The following is a 26,344-nucleotide window of genomic DNA, read 5'->3' as shown; positions in this document are numbered from 1 at the left end:
TAAACCCACTTCAGATGTGCTGGTCTTATGTGTGATGATGTGTCGGATAAAAATGCTGGACTTTATTTCAGGAATGTATGGATTGCTGTTATGGCTTTGTACTCAGTTTGTTTGGGGAGAAGAAGGGGAAGGGGCTTTTCAGCCTTTGTCTTCCTTCTTCTCCTCCAAATTGTTGACATCTCTATTAGAAAATACTGAATTTCCCCCGAGTTTAAAAGAAACCATCTTTCTGGCATTTAATTTATTAAGCCTTTTCTATACTGTCTGGAGTGTATATAAAATGAAAGCTGAGATTTTCAGAGGGGTTAGAGAGACTCCTGATTCAGGAGTAAAACAAAGCAGGAAAAATCTTGACTGGAGTGGGAAATGGGAGGATATGGGCCAGACTCTAAAGGAATTTTCTGATCCTATAGACTGGGACTTTCCATCTGATCAAATTCAGAACCCAGTCGAGGTGGCAAAGTATTTGAGGGAGAAGTGCCATGGTAATACTAAGGAGGAAAGGGTTACTGCAGTGAGCTGTGCCTTGGCGTTTGTTTACCGTACTCTGCTAGATACTGTGGAGCAGCAGATAGCAGAAAGGGAACAGGGAGATAAGTTAGTTACTATCCCAGTGACCCAGGCTGCAGCTAACATCCCAGGCTCCAGGCTAGCAGCTGAATCAGACAATAGGCCCCAACCCATGGCTGTTGCAGCTAATACAAGAGGTGGAAAGTGTAAAGGCAAGAACGATCGAAAGGTGGAGGATGATGAGGATGATGCGAATGATCGAAAGGTGGAGGATGATGATGATGATGCAGGAGAAGGACCCTCACCAAAATCAGAGGCCACATCAAGGGGCACAGAATCTGGAGCTAATACTGACTCCTTTTCTCTGAAGGACCTCAGAGGCCTAAGAAAGGATTACAGACGACAACCTAACGAATCTATAATTAGTTGGTTAGTCCGCCTTTGGGATGCTGCAAGGGAGGTTACGATTTTGGATGGTACTGAAGCGAGGCATTTGGGATCCCTGTCACATGATCCTGTCATCGATCAAGGTATGATGAGGGGGGCTAACTCTCACAGCCTCTGGGAACGGGTCCTAAGAAGCGTAGCAGAACGATACCTGTGTAAGGATGATCTCTATATGCAGCAGACACCGTGGAAGACCATAGAACAGGGGATCCAACGCCTGAGAGAGATGGTGGTGGCAGAGCTCATTTTCTCAGATGATGCAACAACTAGGAATCCGGACCTGGTACCATGCACACCTGTAATGTGGAGGAAACTTGTGCGACTTGGGCCACCTGAATACACTTCTGCCCTAGCAATAATGAAGCGGGATGATACATATGAGACTGTGCTCGATATGGCAAAGAAGCTTTGAGCGTATGCAGATGCTGTGCATGGCCCAACTCATGCCAGAATTGCAGCAGTGGAAACCCAACTGCAGAAACTAGAGGACAAAATAGAGGAGAATCATAAGAAACTCCGGGAAGAGATTAAGGAGGACCTTATTCAAATCTCAGCTGTACAAATTAGAGGCCCTGGTGTCCAACGCTGGCGCTCCTTTGATGGGGAGAGAAGGTACATCCCATGGGCTGAGTTATGGGTTTTTCTGCGTGAGTCTGGAGAAGACATGAGGAGATGGAATGGAAAACCCACCGCTGCTTTGGCACAACGGGTGCGTGATTTGAAGAAAAGAGAAAGTATCACCAAAAGGATAGCAGCTCCGGTCGCTCGTAGCCGAGATGTTAAGTATGCTGATGACGATGACATGTCCGATCCCCTTGAAGGAACTTCTAAGGCATATGCCCAAGGAAAGAAGGACAATCGGGCTTAGAGGGGCCCTGCCTCCAGCCAGGAAGAGGCACGGGAGAAGCGGGTTTTTTGGAAGGTGTGGATCAGATGGCCTGGCACATCAGAGCCACAAGACTATGAAGCATTGGTTGACACTGGATCACAGTGTACCTTAATGCCATTGGAACACGTGGGGACAGAACCTGTTTCCATTGCTGGAGTGATGGGGGGATCACAACAGTTGACTTTGTTGGAAGCTGAGGTGAGCTTGACTGGGAAGGAGTGGCAGGAACATCCGATTGTGACTGGTCCAGAGGCTCCGTGTATTTTGGGCATAGACTTCCTCCGGAATGGCTACTACAAAGATCCTAAGGGATTCAGGTGGGCTTTTGGAATAGCTGCAGTGGAGATAGAGGGTATTAAACAATTGAATACCTTGTCTGGACTATCAGAGAACCCATCTGCAGTAGGACTCTTGAAGGTAGAGGAACAACGAGTGCCAATTGCCCCCTCAACAGTGCACCGCAGGCAGTACCGGACGAATCGAGATGCCGTGATCCCCATCCACAAGATGATCCAAGAGCTGGAGAGCCAAGGGGTGGTCAGTAAAACCCACTCACCCTTCAACAGCCCTATCTGGCCTGTGCGAAAATCTGACGGAGAATGGAGACTGACTGTGGACTATCGTGCCTTGAATGAAGTGACTCCACCACTGAGTGCGGCTGTACCGGACATACTGGAACTGCAGTACGAGCTGGAGTCCAAGGCAGCAAAGTGGTACGCGACCATCGATATTGCTAACGCGTTTTTCTCCATCCCTCTGGCAGCAGAATGCAGGCCCCAGTTTGCTTTTACATGGAGGGGAGTGCAGTATACCTGGAACCGACTGCCCCAGGGGTGGAAACACAGTCCTACCATCTGTCATGGACTGATCCAGGCTGCACTAGAAGAGGGTGAGGCTCCAGAACATTTACAATATATTGATGATATCATTGTTTGGGGGAGCACGGCAATAGAAGTGTTCGAGAAAGGAGAGAAGATAATTCATATTCTCTTGGAAGCCGGATTTGCCATTAAGAAGAGCAAAGTCAAGGGACCTGCCCGAGAAATTCAGTTTTTGGGGGTGAAGTGGCAAGATGGACAGCGTCAGATTCCTGCTGATGTTATTAACAAAATCACTGCTATGTCCCCACTAACTGATAAGAAGGAAACACAAGCTTTCTTAGGTGCTATAGGTTTCTGGAGGATGCACATCCCTGAGTATAGTCAGATTGTGCGACCTCTTTATCTGGTTACCCACAAGAAGAACAACTTCCATTGGGGCCCTGAGCAGCAGCAAGCTTTCATCCAGATCAAGCAGGAGATCGCTCATGACAGGACCAGATCTGAAGAACGTGCTCTACTCTGCAGCCGAGAGCCATGGTCTGTCCTGGAGCCTTTGGCAGAAGGTGCCTGGCGAGACCCGAGGCCGACCATTGGGATTTTGGAGTCGGAGCTACAGGGGGTCTGAAGATAACTATACCCCAACAGAAAAGGAAATCTTGGCCACCTATGAAGGAGTCCAAGCCGCCTCGGAGGTGATTGGTACAGAGGCACAACTCCTTCTGGCACCCCGACTACCGGTGCTGGGATGGATGTTCAGAGGAAAGGTTCCCTCTACCCACCATGCCACCAGTGCTACTTGGAGTAAGTGGATTGCCCTCATTACGCAGCGCGCTCGAATTGAGAAGTTAAATCGCCCTGGGATCCTGGAAATAATTACAAATTGGCCCGAAGGTGAAAGCTTTAGTGTCGCGGATGAGGAACAAGAGCCAGTGACCCGGGTTGAGGAAGTTCCGCCATACCATCAGTTACCAGCAGAAGAAACACCTTATGCTCTATTCACCGATGGTTCTTGTCGCGTCATAGGGATGAAACGGAGGTGGAAAGCAGCTGTATGGAGTCCCACTCGACGAGTTGCCGAGGCTACTGAAGGAAAAGGCGAATCCAGTCAATTTGCTGAAATCAAAGCTATTCAACTGGCCTTAGGTATTGCAGAGAGAGAGAAGTGGCCAAGGCTCTATTTGTATACCAATTCTTGGATGGTAGCCAACGCTCTATGGGGATGGCTGAAGAGATGGAAAGAGGCCAACTGGCAGCGAAGAGGAAAACCAATTTGGGCTGCGGAAGAGTGGAAAGATATCGCTACTCGGTTAGAGAAGTTACCTGTGAAGGTTCGCCATGTAGATGCCCATGTCCCCAGAAGTAGAGCTAATGAAGAGCAGCAAAACAACCAGCAAGTACATCAGGATGCAAAGATAGGGGAGTTGAAGATAGATCTCGACTGGGAGCATAAGGGAGAGTTATTCTTAGCACGATGGGCCCATGATGCCTCAGGCCACCAGGGTAGAGATGCCACCTATAAGTGGGCACGAGACCGAGGGGTGGATCTAACCATGGACAGTATCTCTCAGGTTATTCGTGACTATGAGACATGCCCTGCCATTAAGCAGGCCGAGCGGGTGAAGCCCCTCTGGTATGGGGGGCGGTGGTCTAAGTACAAATACGGGGAGGCCTGGCAGATTGACTACATCACACTGCCTCAAACCCGCCAGGGCAAGCGCTATGTACTAACCATGGTAGAAGCCACCACGGGATGGTTGGAAACCTACCCTGTGTCTCATGCTACAGCCCGTAACACTATCTTGGGCCTTGAAAAGCAGGTCCTTTGGAGGCACGGTACTCCCGAGAGAATTGAGTCGGATAATGGGACTCATTTTAAAAACAATCTTATTAATACTTGGGCTAGGGAACATGGCATCAAGTGGATATACCATATCCCCTATCATGCACCAGCTGCAGGGAAAGTGGAAAGGTATAATGGATTGTTAAAAACCACCTTAAAAGCATTGGGTGGGGGGTCTTTAAAAAACTGGGAGCAGCATTTGGCAAAGGCTACCTGGTTAGTTAACACTCGAGGTTCCACCAACCGAGCGGGTCCTGCTCAGTCTGAGCTCCTTAATATAGTAGATGGGGATAAAGCCCTAGTGGTCCATGTCAGAGGTTTGTTGGGAAAGACAGTATGGATCAACCCTGCCTCGAGTACAGACAAACCCATCCGTGGGATTGTCTTTGCTCAAGGACCAGGTTATACATGGTGGATAATGCAGAAAGATGGAACAACACGGTGTGTACCTCAGGGAGACCTGATTGTGGGATGAGACTCATATATGAATGTCATTGTTTGTTGAATGTGAGACAGAAGGAAACTGTAAGTGTCAAAGGTCTGAGCAAGTAAGATGAGAGGAATGTGTAAGTGTCAAAGGTGTGAGTAAGTGAAATGAAAGTTTTTATTGTATATTCACGATACGGGATAAGGGGTGGAGTGTCGTGGGTTGACAGCCTTTATCCCAATATCGTGTGTTGTGTCTGGCAGCTGTGCCTTTTCTCTCTTCCCCCCCCCCCAGCCGTCTTGCTGCGGCGGGGCGGGGAAGAGAGGGGGGGAGTGTTTGACCAGGGCCTTTTTGCTTTGGGCTTTTTGCTGCTTGGCTTGGCTAGCCGCTTTGCTTGCTTGCTTTCTGCTTTTTGCGCTGTTTTTTTCTTTTCTTTTGTTCCCTCTTTCTTACCTTCCCCTGAAGATACTGGACCGGCTCCGGACCTGACCTGAGACGTCCAGGACACCTGGAGCTTGCAAGAGAAGCCTGGCGCCCTCACAACACAGTCCGTTTTCTTTTCTTTTCTTGTGTTGGGGAGTGTTCTTTTGTTACTTGTAAATAAATAGGTTTTGTTTTCCACTTTGCTCCTCCAAGAAATTCCTTCCCGAACCCGGTGTTGGGAGAGGGGGGGTTGGAGGTTTGTTTTGTTTGGGGGGCTCCCTTTTGGAGATTTCCCCTAATTTGTCCTAAACCAGGACAACCCAGACACCCCAGAAGGTCAAATGCTGCTAAAAGTCCAATTTGTTACCAAATCTTGGCCTGATATACGGAGAAAACTGGAAAAGATGGAAGATTGGCAAGAGAAGGACATTAATGAGTTATTAAGAGAGGCATTGAAGGTGTATTTAAGGAGGGAGGAAGAAAAAGCAAAGGCCAAGGCTAGGATCATGGTTGCTGTAGCTAGAGAAAGTGCAGGGTGGGCGGGTCCACCACCAGGAGGAGGCAAGGATAGGTCAGTACTGTCAGGTACAAGAGGGATGGAGAGACCTCAAGGCCCTTTGAGAGAGCGACATTGCTATTAGTGTGGAGAGCGAGGACACGTCAGGAGGTTTTGTAGAAAGCTCAGACTCAATGCGGCAATAGCCAGGGAACAAGATAATTTAGGGAAGATCCTTAAAGGTGACGATTAGAGGGTCAGGTGCTTTACACTATAGGGGACCCAATGTAACATCTAGAAGAGTCCTTGGTAAACTTTGAAGTGGGACCTTTAAATGAAGAATTAGAATAGAGACAGGAGCAGATAAGTCCTGTCTCAACAAAGTACTAAAAAGTATAGTATAGTATAGTATAGTATAGTATAGTATAGTATAGTATAGTATAGTATAGTATAGTGAAAAACATCTGAAGTTAGAAAAAACAGCTAGGTAGAAAGGATATCCAATAGCACCAAAACTGGCCAGTAATACTTAACTTGTAATAAGTGATGTGGAAGTAAAAGGTACCTTTTTGTTGTCTTATTGTGTGTATGAGAGAGTGAGTCACAAAGCCTCAGCTTCCTGGGCAGGTGGGAAGGGGGCTGTGGCCAAAGTGTGTGTGTGACCTGCAAACGAGACTAGTGCTCCTCAGGTGTGTGAGGGAGCTGTAGCTGTAAGAGCGTGAGTGACACGCAGACAGCCTCACAGGTGAATGTGCACCAGAGGCAAGAAGAGTCAGGGCCCTTCCAAGACGCCCAGAGATACTGAGACCTGTGGGCCAACCCCAAGGTGAGGGGAGCCACAGTGATTTTCTAGCAATAATGATCCAGTTTGTGTCTTGAGGGTGTGAAGGAATGTGTGAGGGTGAATATAGACAAAGAATAGAGGTAATGTAGATTGTGCAGTACAAGTTTTACCACATCTCCTTAGAGGGAAGTGTACTGTGTAGAAGAATGGTGTAAAAAAATATTTAAGTGTAAGGGGTTGAAAGAAATATTTAAGCTGTAAGTGAAAGTAAGAAACAGAAGCAAGAGATAAATAGATAACATCTTGAAAAATAGAACAGAAAAACCAGTGAATTAAATACACAGAAAAAATAGGTGAATAAAAATACTTTGGGAGTTAAGTTAGCTGAGAAATACAACTCCTTGCAAAATACAGAGTATGTAGAAGTTGATGAGAGAAACATGCAAGCTATGGAAAAAAGAGAAATTAACCAATAATATTTAACAGAGAAACTGAGTTTTGATAAAATCATTAAATTGCAGACCATTAATGCCTGTGTTTGAAAGTCCATTTCACGTACTCTTCATTACTAACTCGACGGTGCAGACCAAAAGGTAAAGGTTGGACTCACATCACTCTCACCCCCTGGCATTGGACCAGGATTCAACACCAGTTTTTTTTCCCTCTGGCATTCTGGAAATGGACCGGACTGCACCCCATTCTCCCTCTGGCATTGGGCCAGACTCTCAGTTTTTCCCTCTGGCATTGGACCAGAGTCCACATCACTCTCACCCCCCAGCACTCGACAAGATTCATCTGCTTCACAAGTTAATTCACCTGAGTAGACTGTGATTTAAAGTTGACTCTCAGAAGGAAGAGTCAAAAAGACTGAACTGTGTGGGAAAAAAAAATTGGTATCAGAGTTCTAATATTGCTTAAAATGTTTTAGACTGTTCTGTGTAAACTATGTTGGTAAAAAGTTTAAGACTGTAAATAAGTAATTCTGGTTAAGTTCCCCAATTTATTTCTAAAGACTCCAGGTTAATCCTCTACAGAACACTCCCCTGGGGGAAGACAAAATTGGTAGGGAACAGACCAAGAGAGGTTTAACCAGAGAAACGGGTAGAAGGGACTCTAAAGAGCTTGGAAGCTTTTCCTCAGTAAAATTCCCCAAGAGGCAAGGCCGGGTGGGCAGGCTGTGCACGATGACCCATACCGGACTCTTGGGAAGGGTAGTACTGATGGCTCTGATTGCTGGTGGTGCTCAGGGGAGCCCAGCTGAGCCGTGCAATGAATGCTACCAACCCCTCTGTGAGGAGGAAGTGAGCTCCTGTCGAGAGTCCACATCAGTTCTAACCCTGATTGTGTTAACCTCTCCCGTTTGGTCCTTAATCAGAAAAATAAGAGAGTGTATTGGATAGCATACAATACTGCCACTTTTAGACAGCCACTTCTAGGTGCCCTATAGGGAAAGCCTGGTTGTGCTTTGAATGGGATGCTGCTGAAACAAGGTCAGCAGATCTAGTAAAAAGCAAAGAAATTGTGTAAATGGCATGAAAAATTGTTTGTTACAAGTATCTATATGAGTATACTGGAAAAGAGATAAACTCCTTTTGGAACACATTTCAGGGGAACCTTAAACCCCTAGATTTGATCTCGTCTGGCAGCTGCGCCGCTAGAGTGATAAAACCAATTTTCTTATTACCCAAAGAAACTGGATCAAGTTTGGGAGTTCCTATATATAATGATTTGGGAGAAATTAAACAGAACAGGCAAAGTGGAATAGAAATAGAGAAAATCCAAAATTGTAAAAGCCATATTCGGATTCCAATATCTATGTTAAACAAAATTATCCGGCTCCAGGCAGTACTAAAAATAAAGAATTCGATTATTAGGAACATTTCAAACGAAATAAAAAGATTAGCATGTGTAAATAATCAAGATCAAACTCCTACACTTGATCCCAGTGAGTGGGAGAACCTGAAGATTTTCAAAAAGGATGTATGGGAAAAGGTAGTTTTTCTCAGTATGTGTGTATTTGGAAGATTGCTCTTTTTACTATGCTTATTTATCTGTTTTAGTAGAATAGTACTTGCCGTGCAGACCAACCTGAAGAAACCAAGGAAAGTAACAAGGTTAAGTAACCATGATTACCAAAGTGCACAAAAGATTTATAGTAGATTCAAAACAAAAAAATTGTGAGTTGATGCGAGCTAAGAATTTAAGCTCGATCAAAGAAAAAAAGGGGGGACTGTTATGAACAAAAATTCGGTTAATGTTTTTTTTATGAGAAAAAGTTTCAAAAAGGCAGCCAGATCACTGGCCCTGCCCAAGTTCTGTGTGTTTTGTTATTGTAATCACGGGTTGTTGAGGCTAATTGCTCCTTTTGTATCAGCAGAGCCTTGCCCGAGGCTAAGTTGTACCTTTCTCATAGTGAAGACACCTGAGAAGGTGGGGGGTTTATGCAAAGTGACTCCAAGACCACAATGCAGCATGGGTCCCCCACTGTACTGAGAAGACCCCAAAAACAACGAGCCAAATAAGAGTTGAGAGACTGGAGTGATGTCTGGATGTGAGGAGCAGAGCGCTGGGCCTGCAAGAGATGCTGGAAACCTTCATCGTTCCTCACCCTGTCTTCGAGATCCCTCGGGCCAGGTCTGGGAGGGGAGCGAGACTCACACCGAACGAACATCTGAAGGGCTCAGCAGGCCCTAAAGGCTCCCATGAGGTTCTGATCCCCAGCTCTGCCCCTGGTAGACAGAGCTGTGCATTTCCTCCTCTGAGTCACTCTGGGAGAGACGACGGGACGCTGCAGACCTGCCGAGCCGCCCAATCCTGAGCTGATCACTTTTAATAAAGGCAATGAAAAAGGAGAAGAAGTCTCCTGGCCCTGTTTATTTCAATAGATGAGTCATGTGATGATTGACTCTCACAATTAATAGAAAAATATCATGTATATAAGTTAAGAAAAGTTTTATAGATTTATAGTTATGCTGCACCCCATCCCGTGGTTATCAAGGGACAGCTGGGAGGGGTGGCTTGTCACTATGACTCCCAGATGTCCCCAAGGGGTTGGGACATCTGGGAGGGCTGGCTTGGCACTATGGCCACACTTGACCCTCAATCAGGATTTGAGGAAGAGATCTCCACCACTGGACAGCAAAGAGGGGGTTGATGGACAAAACTTTGGGAGGAGTCAAAGGGTTAAAAAGGGAAAGTCTCCAGTGTGAGGGGGCTGAGCACATGGCGAGGAAAATCTTTTGCTCCTGGTGCTGTAACTTTTTTTCTTTATTCAGTCTTCTGTTGTATTTTTGATGAGGTTTAATAAACCTTCCTGAACTATGAAGAGTAGCTATATCTCACACTGTGGTCTGCAACCCTCACTCTTTATTACAATAAAATGCCTCTTTTTATTAGGTTTAAATCAGTTCCATATGAGCTTTTATGAGCTTTTATGCCTTTTTATCAATATATGTTTAATACCACTTTCTGCTTATTGCAACATTCCAGGAATCCCTTTTGACTCTTCTCTCCATATTCCTGCAGAAGGTCAGGTCACTGTGGATTTTACACCAATAAAAATCCAGGTTGTTCAGATCCTAGGTGTGATGGGCAGGCACAATTTCCCTGGTGACACAGGGACTGAAGACAAACCCCTCTGTTGTCACTGAAAACAAAACAAAGGAGGAAGTTTCTGCCCATTGGAAAGTCCCCGTTTGCCCTGAGGGACTCTGCCTCTTCTTTCTCAGCAGCAGCTCAGCAGCTGGACGCCAAGAAGGACAAGAGAGGGAGGGGTGGTTGCTTTGTGTGACAATTTAACAGCCCTTGAAAACAAGAGCTGAGTCTGTCAGTAACATCTCTGCAGAGGCAAGTCCTTGCTGAGGATGCAGAGCTGAGTCACTTGTGTTTAGTTTGCATCGAGTTAGTGGCACGGTGGGTTTTCATGCTGCAGGTGTGGCCCCTGTGACAGCAGCCTGTTTATCCTTCAGGGGGTTTGCACCCACAGGGACAGTGCTGCTCCTGCCAGCACACCACAGCTTGTCCTCATGCCAAAAAGTCTGGGCAGAACTTCTTAAAGGAACATTTTCCTTTTGCTCTCAAACCAAAGATTTAGATGCAATGGTATAATAGAAACAAATCTTTTCCCCTGTTGTCTGTTGGGACAGGAGGAAAATCCTATCACATCCAGATAGCAAGGCACTGATTTCACGTCTGCTCTGGAAATGACTTGCAGGAGCAAGTAAATAAAATTCTCTGCTAGAACAGTGAAGTCCTGCCACTCTAAAACAGTGTGGTGCCTGAAAGGTGTTGTAGCAGGGTTGCACCTAAGTTGATGCTCAAGAAGTTTATAAGGTCCAACACAGATGTAAGGTTTGCACAGCAGAGTTTAGGCTAACAGCTAAGGGAGCATAAATTAAATGGTCTTTCCAACCCAGAAGGCTGATGAGAATTGTTGGTATTTGTGATCTCCTTCCTTGTTTAAAGGATAGCAACATATTTGATGAGACTTTGGAATTGCAGCTAAAAGTCATGGCCAGATTAAGTCACCTAAGTGGTTGTTGTGCATTTCTAATTGTGGAGGTCAATATCAATGTAGCTGCTTCTGGTAATACAAAAAGCTCTTTCAAGACACTTCTTAAGAGAAATGTCTTTTTTCTTTTCACTCTTAACTGCAAAGCACCTCCAGGATGAACAGCAAACAGGTTATCTAAATTGTCCTTTCACAATAACAGAAAACTTCCCCTTTCATCAGCCTGAATTGCACAATTCTCATCTGTATGAAGGAATTTCATTTACTCTCTGCTGTAAACAAGTGATTTCTATGCAACAGGGTTGATAAAGGGAGGACCCAAATTAACAAGAGTGGTATTTTTTAACGCTGCCATTACTCATCACACACTTTAAACAAACCACACCACCCAGCCCAAAGCTAATATGGCTCTGTGTTAAACATTTCTGAGGGATTACACATCCTTGTGTGAAGATGGAATTAGGATTTAAAGCCAGTATTTCTGCATATAAAAGCATTGTGCAAGAACATTTCATCTTCAAAATGGAAACCAAATATCACCTGTACAGGGTAAATGCTGCAATAACATGAATACACTTCTTCCATCAGGTTCACAGGCAGCTTAACCAATTCTGTGCTTGCAGATAATCTGTTCTGGCATCTTTTGGGGCCCTGAACCAGGAAGGTCACACTGAAATACTTTGGGACCATGAAAATTTCTCCAGATCCAAACCAGTCTCCAGGTGACACAAGTGACTGCAGCAACCACCAGCAATGCAGCAGAGGCCAGGTTTGCTCTGTTCTCTTTGTCATTGTGGGTTTGTAATTCAGAATCACAGAGGGGCTTGAGTTGGAAGGGGCCTTAAAGACCCTCTAGATCTGCCGTGGGCAGAGACACCTTCCACTAGACCAGGTGGCTCAGAGCCCCTGCGAGGTTTGGCAAATACCCAAAGACACCTTTTCCTCTGTTTTGCAAGGTCAGATTTCCATGCTCACTTTCACAGATGGCTCCAGTCTCACACAGAGCATTGCTGATTGGTCACTCTTATCTCCACAGCCCAGCAGAGATCCTGTTTTGGATGGCTCTCACTGCTCCTAAGGCCCCAGCGATCAGCCACTGCCTTTCCTCCTTCTGCTTTCCCTTCCAGGATCAGAGATTTCCTGCTGCTTCCTCCACGTCTGAGACAACTGGAGGAGATGAGGGGCTGAGGATGTGGCTTCTGACAGAGTTGATAACGCTCAGCTAAGTATTTTATTCTCCTGCCACTAAGCAATCAGGCTGCTGCTGAAATTCCTCCTGCTCGGAAAGGGCTGGTGTGAGCAGCAGGAATTGTTGCTGGCTGGAACTTTTCCAAGAGCTGGACAAAAGAAGCATTTTGTGGAAGGCCACCAGCTGCCCTTGGTCAGCAGCACAAGGTATGAGGTCCCCTTTGAAGGCCATCCCTGCACAAGGACAGCCTGGCCTTCTCCAGTGCCCAGAGCACCTTCCAGGCTTTTGGGCTGGCCTCGTCCCTCACCCTGGAGAAGCAGGTTGCTGTTGGAACTCTCATATCCACAGTTTCTGGCTGGATTGCCGTGTCTTACCACAGACAGCCCTGAACACACTAGTACAGACTCCATCTGCAATAAAAGGGGACTTTGTTCCAGCTTTTCCCTTGGACCAGCGTGCAGCAAGCCCACCTGGGCCTCATTCAGGTCTTTGTGGGCTGGTAGTCAGCTACTGCTGGGAATTTAAAGCTTTTGCCCTACTTTCCACAGCAAATAGTGGAGCGAACCCAGCTGCACCACCCCCCGAATTTCACTCTAAAAACCACAATTTTTATTTTCCTCTATTCAAACCTTGAAGAAAACAAACTTTTCTTGTGTGAGCTGGAGGCACAGTGTCCTCCAAGATCATTCTTGAATAGGACAATATTGCAGGGGAAGACTGGCAAACCCAGAGTTTACTGGGGCTTAGGAAGCTTTGCTAAACCTTCCCACGTGCGGTGCTCTTGCACCCTCCTGAGCTCCTGGAGCCCTCACTCAGCTCAGGCACAGTTTGGACAGAAGGGGATGGTTCCGTCTGTCACACGTGGAGACAGGAGGTGGGAAGACTTTGCAAACACTGCCACGAGGGCAGGGCTGTTTTCATTGATGGTGCCAAGGTAGTACATCATCATTGATTAAATGTGAGGTGCTGAAGGGCAAAAATTCTTAGTGATAAGGAGAGTGTGTCTCCACTCACACAGCGAGGTAAGTGAAGGGGAAAGAGCAATCTGTATTTTATGGGAGGTGTTCAGTTTTTAACAAAACCTTTTTGCAGAAGACGTGCCTAGGCAGGGGTGATTCAGAGCATTTTATCAGCCTCACAGAGTACCCCCACATCTGCTTTGCCACATTTTCTCTCTTTTTTTCATTGTGAATGATTTTTCCTGCCAGGGTTGCTCCTGCTTGGAGTTCTACTTTCAGTGGAGCCCCGGAGTTTTCTCAGCTGCCTCTGCAGCGAGTTCTGAGCCAACGTGGGGCTCTGCTGCCAGCCCAAATCTGCGCTTCCCCTGCCCAGCCTGAGTGCAGGTGGGGCATGCGCTGGGCATGGCCGGAGACTTGCGTGGCCAAACTCCTCCAGCATTTACACCTGCTCATGGCTTTGGGTAGTACAAATGTCAGAACACCCATCACAGCTAACAAATGGCATTTCTTGCAGATTGCTACAGCCACTCTGCTGATCCACAAATACACGAGAATCAATTTCAGTTGAAAAAATGTCATTTATTACCCACACTGACAATACAGAACTATACTATACAAATCTCAATTTAGGTTAAAAACTGGAATTTATTCGATTATTACAACTTGTGTATGTAATAATATACAAATACCAACCTCAGTTAATTTCTTGCCAACCTCTACAAAAACTCACTATGCACAAAGAAAAATTAGGCGTTTAACAACTTAATTTATTACATATTACTACAAGGATTAAGCCCATCTAGGAATACAAACATACATCCATATATATGAAAATAGAATTACATACATAAACAGATAAATATACCTATACAAATAGACTTATATACCTATACAAATACCAATATTCCTATTTTAAAAGCCATATAACAAAAATCATGTCAAAGGAGATACCTACACCACTGTACCCATAAGAAATAGAAATTAACACAGATATAACAATATCCATGTATACAGAGATAAACTGATACACATATATGTAATTTCAAACATATATATATATATACAAATAGCATGCATTCATAACAAAATAAATATACATAAATACAAGAATATACACATGGAAATAAATCCATACAAATAGCAACCCACATACAGAAATACAGATGTAATAATCCCTGTCTATGTTCAAGTCCATGTATCTGTAAAGAACACTAAAAGCAGAGGGATCCCAGCTGCCCCATCTTCAAAGCCTCTCGCTTGGTCTCCTCCTCCTGTGCAGAGCAGCTCTCCTGGACAGGGACAGGGACAGCAGATGGGACATCTGGGAAGCAAAGGGAACACTGAGTGAGTGTGGGGACGTTTCCCTTGGCAGCAGCTGCACTTCCATTAGGGCAGAGGAAATGTCAGAGCCTCCCCAGGGGGTCAGAAAGAGAAAGTAGCCGGGCGGGCCGGGCTGTGGTGAGCGCAGCCGCGGCGGGACTGTCCCGCAGCCCCGGCAGCCCGGCAGAGCCGGCACAGCTCCCGGGCCCTGCCGGCACAGCTGCCTTGCCCAAGGACAGCCCCTGTGCCAGCCAGGGCAGCTGCGCTGAGCAGCCCCAGCACGGGCAGGGCCCGCTCCTGCCCCGCCAGGCAGTGCCCACAGCCACAGCCCACGGCAGCCTCAGCCCCACCTGCCTCCCCGGGCCTGTGGCCTCAGCCGGGCTCTCTCCAGGCTGGCAGCAGCAGGTCCCCGTTCACTTCTCTCGCTGCTGGCCTTCAGCTCCTCCCTGCTGGCTCCCGTCAGTCTCCAGCTGTCCTCAAGGTCTTCATGGCAGCTGTGGCAAAAGTAGAGGCTCTGGAATTGCTTCCAAGGCCTGGCAGAGCTGCAGTCCCGGAGCCTTCTGTGCTCCCTGCTGGCCCCCTCCATCCCCTCATCCCCGCCATGCTCTCGGTGAAGCCCCAGCCGCCTTCAGTTTCTTCAGCCCCTCACAGTCCTCTCACCCCCCTCAGTCCCTTCTGAGCCATCCCGTCCCCTGAGACCTGCCAGCCTGTGCCACTTCCCTGTCACCTCAGTGCCACCAAGGCCCTCGGCTGCCCCACAGCCCTCAGCCCCAGCAGCAGCTCAGGGTCACCGTCCCTTCAGCGCCACGGCCCCCTCAGCCCCCTCAGTCTCACCGTCCTTCAGCAGCTCCTCAGGGACAGTGCCTGGGGCCAGCGGCAGCTCCCACCGCTCCAGGGACAGCCGGGGCTGGAAGTGCTGCTCCGCCCGGCCCGGCCGCCAGCTCGGACCCAGCACAGGGACAGGGGACACAGCGGGCACCGGGGGAAAAGCAAGAGGTGAAAAAGGCAGCTGAGGGGGGAAAGAGGTACAAATGCAGCCTAGGCCTACACAAACAGCAATCCTTCCATCTGTCTCTCCATCTATACATTCCTCTTACTATATAACTATACACATTCATAAATGTAACTTCATATATATACATAAATATTTTACTCTACACATAGAAAAATCTAACTCTGAAAATCTACAAATGTAAATATATTATAAAATATAATTATATCATATCTATACCTATATACATATCCACATTTAACTACACAGATCTATCAATAAATGTCTATATAAATAGAACACTATCATCTATAAATGGAACTATAACCACTAATAAATAACCATAGAAATCTATAAACATATCTACAAGCAGAGGAGTTCTACCTGTCTGATGGTCACAGGCTCTCCCCTGTCTCTTCCAGCCCTCCTGGAGATGTTGGTCAGATGGCATCTGGGAAGCAAAGGGAACGCTCAGTCAATATTGGCCCTTGTGCACCTTTCCTTTGAGCAGCAATTGTCCTTCTACCAGGGGCTGTCAAAGATGGCCTGAAAGGCAGACGCTCACTTGGCACTTTGAAGCAATGTGCCCTTAAAAGAACAGGGACCATTCCAAGGGTTCAAAAGTGTGCTTCAAAACATTGAAGTATCTCAATGAAGTCTCAGCCCCTGCAGTGCAAAGGGCACCCAGGAGAGCTTGAAACACAGACAGTCCCAGCGGCCACAAGGAAGCCCAGCCTTGTTCTTTCTCTGAGCTGATAGAGAGACCTCAGTCCTCACTGAAATGGCTGAAGCTGAAGGTGCTGGGAGCTGAGTCATGAACCAGCTCCATTACCTGCCATCTACAAACTGCCCTCTGCAGTGAGCAGCAGCTGCTCCAACTAGACCATCAGCTCTGGCAGGAAGGGCTGGGAGGGACAGAGCTCCCTACAAGGCCTGCAGGCTGCACCAGCTGGGCTAAGGAATGGATCCACAGTGCTCCTTCTGTCCTCTTAGGCCTCCCTAATCAGGGGTCATTCAAGCTTTTCCTTCTGATACTGGAGTTACCGTGATTTTTCAATTGGTTGGCCTCTGATGTTGTGCTCCTTGTTTTTCTTGTGGGCCAGGACCAATACCAGCAGACTGGTACTACATTTAGTCAGTGATCTGGACTTCTACCCTGACTTTTTGCTCTTTTTTTCCCCTGCTCCTTCAAGTGTCGCTCAGCCTGGCCTTCCCTGGCGCCCTGCAGTAAATTTATCCACCAACTTCAGCACAAAATTGGGACACACGGCTTGGTGACACAACTCGCACAAGGTCAGGTTTATTCCCTGCTCTCTGCCCCAGCAGAGGACTCCGTGTCAGAGCCTCTGGAGAAGCCTGGAGGGCAGGGCTCAGGGAGGTTGTGCCAGCACAGGATTTGAACTCAAGGCACCAGGAAGCACCAACCCTGCTCAGAGCAGCCATCTCACAGCTCTCTAAACCAGTGGGGGCTCTGTCCTTACCAGGCTCCTCGGGCTCCTGGGAACTGTTCCTGCAGCTCTCAGTGCCAGATGAAGCTTCCTCTGCTGCAGCTCTGTTCACAGGCTCCCCTCCTGAAGAATCAGGGGCAACACCAACATTGTCCTGAGCAGAAAAACAGAAAGAAAGGAACCTTGCAAAGATCACTCACTATTTTGCTGGAATCATATCAGGGATACAATAACTGTCCTTCTCCACTCCCAAAGGACATGGAGCACAGAGGAGGGAACACTGCCCACATAGTTCACATGACAAGCCTTTTAAACTCAGGATTCAGGGGGCCAAGGTGATGCCTGGAGGACACCCATGGGGAAGTAGTAGAAGGCTCCAGGAAGCAGCAGCTGCAGCCCAGCCCTTGCTTTGCCTTGGCCTTCCCACCCAAAAAAGGCACAGCCCACATCTACTGCAGCTGCAACAGAGGCACCTCTGGCATGCCCCTCCCTGCAGGGGACACTTGGCCTTCAGTGCCACTTCTCCAAACACTCTTCTCCTCTTTCCCAGCAAGTAAAACCTCTTCTTCATTTCTTTTTCATCCCCTCTTTTAGAAATCCAAGAAGAATTCAATACCAAGAATAATTCAATAGCTAAATAATAATGAAGTAATTTCAATTAAAGAAGCCTTTGCTTCTCAACCGTGTAACAACATTCAAAAGCTCTCAGTCCAGCCCTTTTATCCCCATCCAATGGAATTACCTGCACAGAGGGAGATCTTTCAGACAGGGACCTCCTGATCTCCCAAATCATTTTCTCTACGGCAAGGCCTAGATCTGCTGGTGGCCATTCCTCCTCCCCAAGTGCGTTCTGTGCTGAGCTGGAGGCCATCCATGCTGCACAGGCTGCACTGCCGAGTGGAGTGCTGGGCCCTGAAGTGCCCGGGGTGGCTGCAAAAATCCAAACACATTGGTCAGGCTCCACAACGTGGCTGTGGGACACAGAGCTCTAGTGCTGCTGTGGACCAAACATCACGGGAAGCACACAGCAAAACCAGGCAGAGAATCTTTTGGCCTCCTAGGTGCCCCTTCCTAGTAGGCTTGACAACTTCTGGCCGAGAATGGCAGAGCCTTGCGGCAAAATACTTCAAACGGTCACTTTTCAGGACCTTTTGGAAAAACAAGGCCACAACACTTTTCCTACCTCGTGCGTCGTCAGCTGGGGGCTGCTGCTCCCTGTGGAGCTGCTGGAAGCTGCAGGGCTGGATGGCGAGCACCTCCCGCTCGGCCGGAGGCAGCTGCTCCCCGTAGAGCTCCTGCGAGCGGCTGCGGGGCCCCTCCCGCCCGAGCGGCTGCGGCTCCCCGTGGAGCCCGAGCAAGTGGCAGGGCGGGATGCCGAGCACCGCCCGCTCGGCGGGCGGCGGCCGCTCCCCGTAGAGCTCCTGGAAGCGGCTCGGCCCCTCCCGCCGGGCCGGCAGCGGCCGCTCCCTGTGCAGCAGGTGGAAGCCGCAGGGCGGGCGCCGGGCGAGCAGCAACCGCTCCCCGGGGTGCTGCTGGAGGCGGCCGGGCCGGGGGCTGCGCAGCTCCCGCCGGGCCGGCAGCGGCCGCTCCCTGTGCAGCAGGAGGAAGCCGCTGGGCGGGCGCCCGGCCGGCAGCGGCGGCCGCTCCCTGGGCAGCGGCGTGAAGCGACCGCGCCCGTGCCGCCTGACCGGCAGCGGCCGCGCTCCGGGGAGCTGCTGGGAGCAGCGGGGCGGGCGCCTGCGGCCATCCCGGCCCCCCGCCGGCCGCTGCCTGTTGGCCGCGCTCTGGCGCTTGATGCGGAGCAGGAGGTCGGGGCGGTCGCGGCGAAAGGAGGGGTTGCTGTAGTGGAGCCAGGCCCCGGCATCGCCCGGCGCAGCCGAGCCGAGCCAGCCCGGCACCTTGTGGAAGCCGTAGCGGTAGAGCTGCCGCACGAAGCTGCGAAACTGCGTGGCCCTGAAGGTGTGCGGGACCGGGGCCGGCCCATGGCCACGGCCCCTGTGGGCGCGGCCCGAGCTGAGCAGCTCTCGCTCCAAGAGGGAGCGGTCGATGAGCAGCCCCTGGGCGCGGCTGTCCCAGCGCACGGAGCGGACGCGGGGGCTGTTCACCAGGCGCCAGAGCTTGGCGGGGAAGGTGCGGGCGCTGAGCCCGGCGGGCAGCGGCAGCTCCGCCATGGCATCGATCGCCGACTGTGGCCACAACGCTCGCAGCGCAACGGCCGCGGCTGCGCCGGCGGCGCGCGGCCTGAGGGGAGCACTGCGCTCGGGCCCGCGGGGCCGCGCGCGGCAGAGCCGGGGCTGCGGGCACAGCGCGGGCGGGGCGGCTCCGGGGCTGGCCGGGCTCGGCTCGGCTCGGCTCGGCTCGGCTCGGCTCGGCTCGGCTCTGCACAGCACAGCACGGCACGGCAGGTTATCCCCACTCTGCATCCCGTGCCTGGGTCACCATCGGTGACAGAGAGGAAGGACATTGCTCTGTTTTGGCTGGGAAAAGGATGAAAAGGGGTGATTAGAAAACATTCATTTGGTCTCCTTTTCCACAGACTAGCTGGTTTTATTTCACTATGTCTGCCTGTCTTTGGCAGAGTTGGCACATTTCTCGTGATTTGGAGTCAGCTACAGCAGCAGGAATGGGAAGCAACTTTGTTAGCATTGATATCAAAGCCAAAGTGCTGCCCCATGGATGGATGTTGCTTTCTTCAAAGGATTTTTGGCCTAGAGCTGTAGCAAACTCACATTGGTGTCTTCCCAAGCAGCGTTGCCTTTGTATTTCCACAGGAATCACCTCTTCCTTTTTTTCCCCCCATTTGGGGAAAGCTCCAATGTAAATGCCTCCTGCAGCCAACTCTTGTCACTGTAGACTGACAAAGGAGATCTGGCATTGGGGAGAGACTCCCTAGAGCTGCTGTGGAGAGCTGAAGGGGGAAGCTTTGTCCCTTAGTCTTGAAGTCTTGTTGGGGAGCTGCTCGTGCTCTGGGGGACGGACACCAGTGATGTTTATCCAAGTCTTGCAAGTTCATTCCTGTAAAGAAAGAAAGTATACGGACGCCAGATAGAGAAACAAGGTGTATGGGAGAGAGACGGGGGAAAGGAGAGGGATAATAGAGAAAGGAGCCCTCCGCAGGCAGAGATCAATCTTCATGGAGGTAATGATCGATGCTCAGTTTATTGCAAATCTCAGGGTACATTTATATGCTAATGCAGGGTTCAGCAACGGGAGAATACTTATAAGTGGTTACAAAGTGTTACGTGTAGGACAAAGAGCTAACATATCTTTGGTCAGGTACATAGATTGGCAAAAGTTTCAGCAGAACATTCTGCCCCATATCTTCTCTTCACATCCCTAGAACATCTTGCTTCACATCTCTTTTCCTGGGGTACATCTTGGCAAACTTCTTTATATTGTTTGCCCAAGGGCAGCATGCTTCTGGTCTAAGGCAACCTATGCAGTGTTGTGCACCTTGCTTTTATCCAGTGTCTGCTCAAAATGCTCTCTACATTCCTGAGCTTCCTGACACACCACAGAGACTTTGGGGTTGGTGTATTGGCAAACAAATTTCAGTCTGGGAACTTTTTGAAGTTCCCCGTTCTTTTTTTTTTTTTTTTCCTCCAGAAATACTGTCATAATCTAATGCTTTCAGAGAATCTTTTCCTACTTTTTGGGGAATTCCTTTTGCTGTCCTCCCAGACCAGGCCAATTCCCAGGGCTCCTTCCCAAAGTGAGGTGCAGCCCATGGCCTCCACTCTCCAGCTGGAACAGAAGGAAGCACAGAGTTTGCTGTTGTGGGAGAGGAGCTTCTCTTTCCTGCCTGCTTTCCCTTTGGGACAGGTTGGTGTGTGCACATTTGATAAAGGCAGGTTTAAACTCTGAAGCAGCTGTGTTTCAAACTGCTCCCTTCTCCAGCTCTTCTGTGGGTATCCTTGGACAAAAGGCCTTTTGGTGGGAGCTCTCTGTGGCAGGTTAAGGAAGGAGGTTGATACTTCAGGGTTGTGACTGCTGAAAGCAGCTGGTTTCTGGAGGTGTCCAGAACTGGGAGTAGCTCCTTTTCTCACCTGCCTGCAGAAAAAGAAGATGCAAAGTGGGTATTTCATTTGTGGAGATGGCCACCAGGGGTGTTTGCCAAGAGATGGGCTGGCAGAGAGGCAGGTCTCGTGTTAAACTGGCTGTGTGTTTGTTTTGATGGTGGAGAGGGTCAGAGATGCAGACACAGACACCAGCTGAAGGAATAATGTGATTTACTGTAATGCAAAAGTGCAAAAAAGAGTCAGGAAAGGATAAGCTAAGCAATGCACCTCAGCATTATTACAATAGGGTCCTTCTGGTGATTAAGGAAGATCCATCACCAGGTAGCCCAATGGTTTCCCCTTCATCCAGAGCTGCACATCAGCTGGGGGAAGCTGTCCCAGCCCAGCCCTGCAGAGCCATGGCTGGGAACCGAGAAATCCTGCGGTGCCTCCACCTTTGGTGGCCACGAGGCTCCCGAGTGCGCTGTGAGAGTAGCTCGGCTCTGACAGTGCTGGACGAGCAATGTGCCAGAGCTTCTGCTGGGGCACAGCTGGTGTCATTCTCCTCTTGGTTTTCTCCCCGAGCCTGCCCAGGGCTCAAGGAGGAACCAAGGCCAGGTGTGGCCTTGTCCATTTTCCTCATGCAGAAAGGTGAAGACGTGTTTCACCAGTGAATGGATGCAACATTCCTTTTGATAATAACACTTGGTTAAGGAGCAGATACATGGAACATTGGTTGTGGAAGGTCACCTAGAGGGCAGCTTTGGCTCAGGTCCTGTTGTTGAGGCTTCAGTCAAGGTCTGTTGTTCAGGCCTTAGTCCTTCAGTATTTTGTGGTGCAAATCACACCTGTGCAGAGCTGGAAACAAACAAGTCTGTCTTAAGCACATTTGAGACAGGGAACAGGATCAGCCCTGCAAGGCCAGGCTGGGGCCAAGAGCAGAAGGCCAGCACCCTGCTTTGCCCCCAGGCAGCCCTGCAGAGCAAGCAGCCCCTCCTGCCCAGGGGCTGAGGTGCCCGAAGCTGCCTCCCCGCTGTGCAGCTCTGCAGAGCCCGCGGGGCGCAGGGTCCTGGGCAGCCAGGGCAGCCCGGCTGCCTTGGGGCACAAGGAGTGGCCCAGAGAGAAGCTGCTGCCCTTTGCTCTGGAACTGTTCCTCAGAGTCTTGTCAATAATCCACAGTGTCTGATGTGTTTTCCTTTCCTCTCCCAAGTTTAACACAGCTTTTTGAGAAAACTGACTGATGTAGCTTCTGGTGGTGGTGGTGGTGCTTTTGTCTGCAGGTGAGGGCAGGTGATTTGGACCAAGGACGGAGTCCATTGTTAACACCCCAGCTTTGCCAAGTCAAGAAAACCATTCACAATTGGGCTACAAGTGCTGAGCAGTTTTCCTAGGTTTTGGAAAGCTACCACCTGAAGAAACCCAACAGATTTTCCTCCAGGAGGACACCAGCAGTAGCATGATGCCAATGTTTTCCACCCCTTTTCTGTGTCTTTTAAGAGTTCCACAGTGGACAGCAGGAATGAAATGACCTGTGATAATGTGATTTGAGAGCTCTGTGTTGTTCATTGCCCCATGAGTGTTCATGACAAGCTGGACACCCCACTCGTGGCTCTGTTGAGTTAAATTCATCCCAATTCTGTGCAAACAGCAGCCCCGAGATGCTGAGAAGAGCAAGCACAGTGGGTGGGTGTGCATGCAACGCACCCGGGGGCTGACTGCTGTGTGTGCAGATGGTTTTGCACTGTTGTAAATCTTCACTCTCCCAAGCTTAAAGACTATTTCAAATATATATGTTAAATGAAAATATATATCAAAAAATAAAATTGTCCAAAAATACATGTGCATTAAATTTCATGCATATTATATAGTATATATTTTGACTAACATAACATAACATAACATAACATAACATAACATAACATAACATAACATAACATAACATAACATAACATAACATAACATAATTAATAATATATAATAATATAATATAATAACATATTATAAATATTATAATATATTGAATATATGAGATCATTTTTGAAGCCATTGCTTGTGGGCGTATTAGACGATCTCCTAGTGTTTGTACATTTTTGCTTTCTGCTACTGCTGATCCTAGCAGCAACTCCCTGTCAGTTCTTCCAGGTCACTTCACACAAAGGGATTCCATCATTTCAGTGCCTGTGAGAGCTTGGCACTGAAATGCCAAGTTGATTCCCAACTCTCCAGCCTCCCTCTGGATTTTGGGGCATCTCAGCACTTGTGTCCATGGCCCTTCCTTCATCCCCAGCCTGCAGCAGTCACAGTCGCTGCTGCCTCCCCCTTGCTGCAGCTCATTTGCCAAAGTGCTGCCAAAGGCAGCAGAGCTGGCTCAGGATCCCTGCTGGCTTCTGGTCTCTGGGATGAGCTTCAGGGGGACACTTGGAGCACTTTCCTAAAGAGCTGCCCGTGGGATGAGGGATTTGTCCTCCCTGGGTGGCTCCTGCTTGGATTCTGTGCTCATGGAGCCCCGGAGTTTTCTCAGCTGCCTCTGCAGCGAGTTCTGAGCCAACGTGGGGCTCTACTGCCAGCCCAAATCTGCGCTTCCCCTGCCCAGCCTGAGTGCAGGTGGGGCATGTGCTGGGCATGGCCGGAGATTGGCGTGGCCAAAATCCTCCAGCATTCACATCCGCCCATGGCTTTGGGTAGCACAAATCTATACTTACTTCACTTGAAACATTGCATTTATTGCAGATAGTTACACCCGCACTACTAATGTACAAATACACAAACTTTAACTTATGTTTAAAAATGAAATTTATTTTAAATTACAACACCTGTGCTACCAATATAGAAACACAGAAATATCAATTTATTATTAAAATCTAATTTACTGTGAGAATCGTGCTATGTAAATATATACAGATATCAACTTCAGTAAAAAAAAAATTACTTCATTGCAACCCTCTGCAACAACTCACTGTACACAAAGATTGAAGTTACTGAATTGAAGTTTCAAAATCAAATTTATTACATATTACTAGAAACGTACAGCCCATATACAAACACAGAAACATCAATATCCCTCTCTAAAGAATCTCAGATCCAGAACTAAATAAATAGAATTTTAGAACTATACAACACCATACATAATAAATAGAAGTTAATACATATATAAGCATAACAATTTAGAGATGTAAACATGCATTACATATTTCATGACATATAACATGACAATATAATACAAACATAACAAACCTCTCTATAAGTACACAAATATCAATGGACCAATAAAAAAATCCATAAAACCCCAGCAATAGAAATGCACAGCTACAGAGCTGTACAAGTATGTAAACAGATGAATATACACGGATCAATATAACAATATACACACATAATATCCCTATACAAATATCAGTCAGTGTATGTAAATATCCCTATACTTGTAACCATCCAAATCCAACTACACATCCATAAACAGCGCTAGATCAGGAGGGATTGCAGCCGCCGATGTTCCCAGGCTCTCGCTCGGCTCCTCCTCCCATGCAGAGCAGCTCTCCTGGACAGCGACAGCAGATGGGACATCTGGCAAGCAAAGGGAACACTGAGTGAGTGTGGGGACGTTTCCCTTGGCAGCAGCTGCGCTTCCATCAGGGAAGAGGAAATGTCAGAGCCTCCCCAGGAGGGTCAGAAGGAAAAGCAGCCGAGCGGGCCAGGCTGTGGTGAGCTGTTCACTTCTTTCTGGCATCCCAGTTGCTCTGAGGGAACTCCCTCATGTCAGGTTATTGAACCACCTCTGCACTTATCAGCACTGTGGCCCCCAAATCAATCAGCATTTATGTCTCCAGCTGCTTGCACCAATGACAGGGATTGTCCTCTAACAGTGCTGGGGCACAAAGTTACCTTGCACAGGTCATCTGACAGGGCCTTGTTCTTTCTGTGCTTCCTGTCTTTCTCCCTACCTTCTACTTGGAATTTCTACAGCATTTCTTTTTCTTTCCCCTTGATCAGTGCTGAAATGCGTGTTTCTCCTCCAGGTTTCAGTTTGTTCAGTGATCCTGTCAAGCCTTTTCTCAGAAGCTTTCACTGTGGAATTGAGAGTTAATTTCAGCAATTTTGGTGATTTTCTGTGAGATTTATGCAAGTGTCCTGTTCATTTGGCACCATTTAGGAAGGTACAAAAGAGAAAAAGGATGTTCTGTATGTCAGTTCACTAGTGGAATATTCATGCATAGAGAGAGTGATTAGCTGAATTTTACATCTACTCCTAACCTGAAAGTGCAACAGGTAATTTGGAGAGAAATTAAAGCCCAATTTCTCCTTCTACCAGCCTGTATTCAAATGTAAAGTAAATAGAGCAGGGTGAGAATGTCAGTGTTCAGTTCCTGAAGTGCCTTATTAAGGCATTCTTAAAGTAAGGGAGATAAAATCTGGGTGGGCATTCCTAATTTCCAGACACTCATTGTCAATTTCATTGACTCTGAAAACACCAGAAATGTGCACATCATACCTTATCAGTCCATTTGGGGATGTTTTAGGTTCAGATTCTCTGAGGCTTTAGATTTTTGGATTTCTAGACAATTGCTTCCAGCAATCTAAACAGCTTTCAGAAATTGAACTTTTTTCCTTTTCTCCTCAGTCTTTGCACTCATGTGCACCAGAGACCTTCAGTGAATGCTCTAATCCATCTCCAAGCTGAATCTCCCAGCTGTGTTCACACTGGTGGTTCGTGTGTCTCTTCTACACAGTGCAATTTTAAAATCTTCGTTCCTTATTATCTCTGCCCTTCTTTTTCTGTTTTAGCTTGCAAATGCATGCAGATGTATCAGAAATTATACACCTAATTTCTGATGCATCAGTTCCTGACTAGCAATTTCATTTTGTCCTGTTCTGTATTGTATATTGAATATCTGTATATAGGCCTTGCCCTGATAAGCCCTGGTTGTTTTTGATGGGCTGCAGCTGCAATGTCCTTAATTGGGCTGCATCTGTAGCTTGTGAAGATAACTGGGATAAAAGGGACTGGGCTTGGCCAGTCAAGCTAAGCTGACAAGGAGCCCTGATGAAGAAGGAGCAACAAGCAGGAGAAGAAGTCAGAGCTGTGAAGAACTGCCCCCAAGAAGTATCACGGAGAAGGTACGAGACTTTAGAAATATGATTGCGACAGTATGGGACTTTAGAAATGCAACAACAAGATAACAACATCCACCTACCTTGCAGCTCTGCAACCTTGGTCATTACTGGATACTTCCATAAACCCAGCTGATTCTGTGCAAAGCCATGGGCTGAAATGAGCTGCTTATAGTTTGTGGACCA

At 48.1% G+C, this 26,344-nt stretch overlaps 1 protein-coding gene across 1 annotated transcript in view; it reads right to left on the bottom strand.

Annotated features, from left to right (window-relative positions):
- The window catches only part of LOC134427976 (fructose-bisphosphate aldolase A-like), a 57,433-nt gene that overhangs the window by 10,595 nt on the left and 20,494 nt on the right, over nt 1-26,344 (bottom strand). The gene's annotated exons all lie outside the window — the stretch shown is intronic.

Source organism: Melospiza melodia, chromosome 21, assembly GCF_035770615.1.
Source record: "Melospiza melodia melodia isolate bMelMel2 chromosome 21, bMelMel2.pri, whole genome shotgun sequence".
Taxonomy (NCBI): domain Eukaryota; kingdom Metazoa; phylum Chordata; class Aves; order Passeriformes; family Passerellidae; genus Melospiza; species Melospiza melodia.
This window is presented reverse-complemented; position numbering and strand designations above follow the sequence as displayed.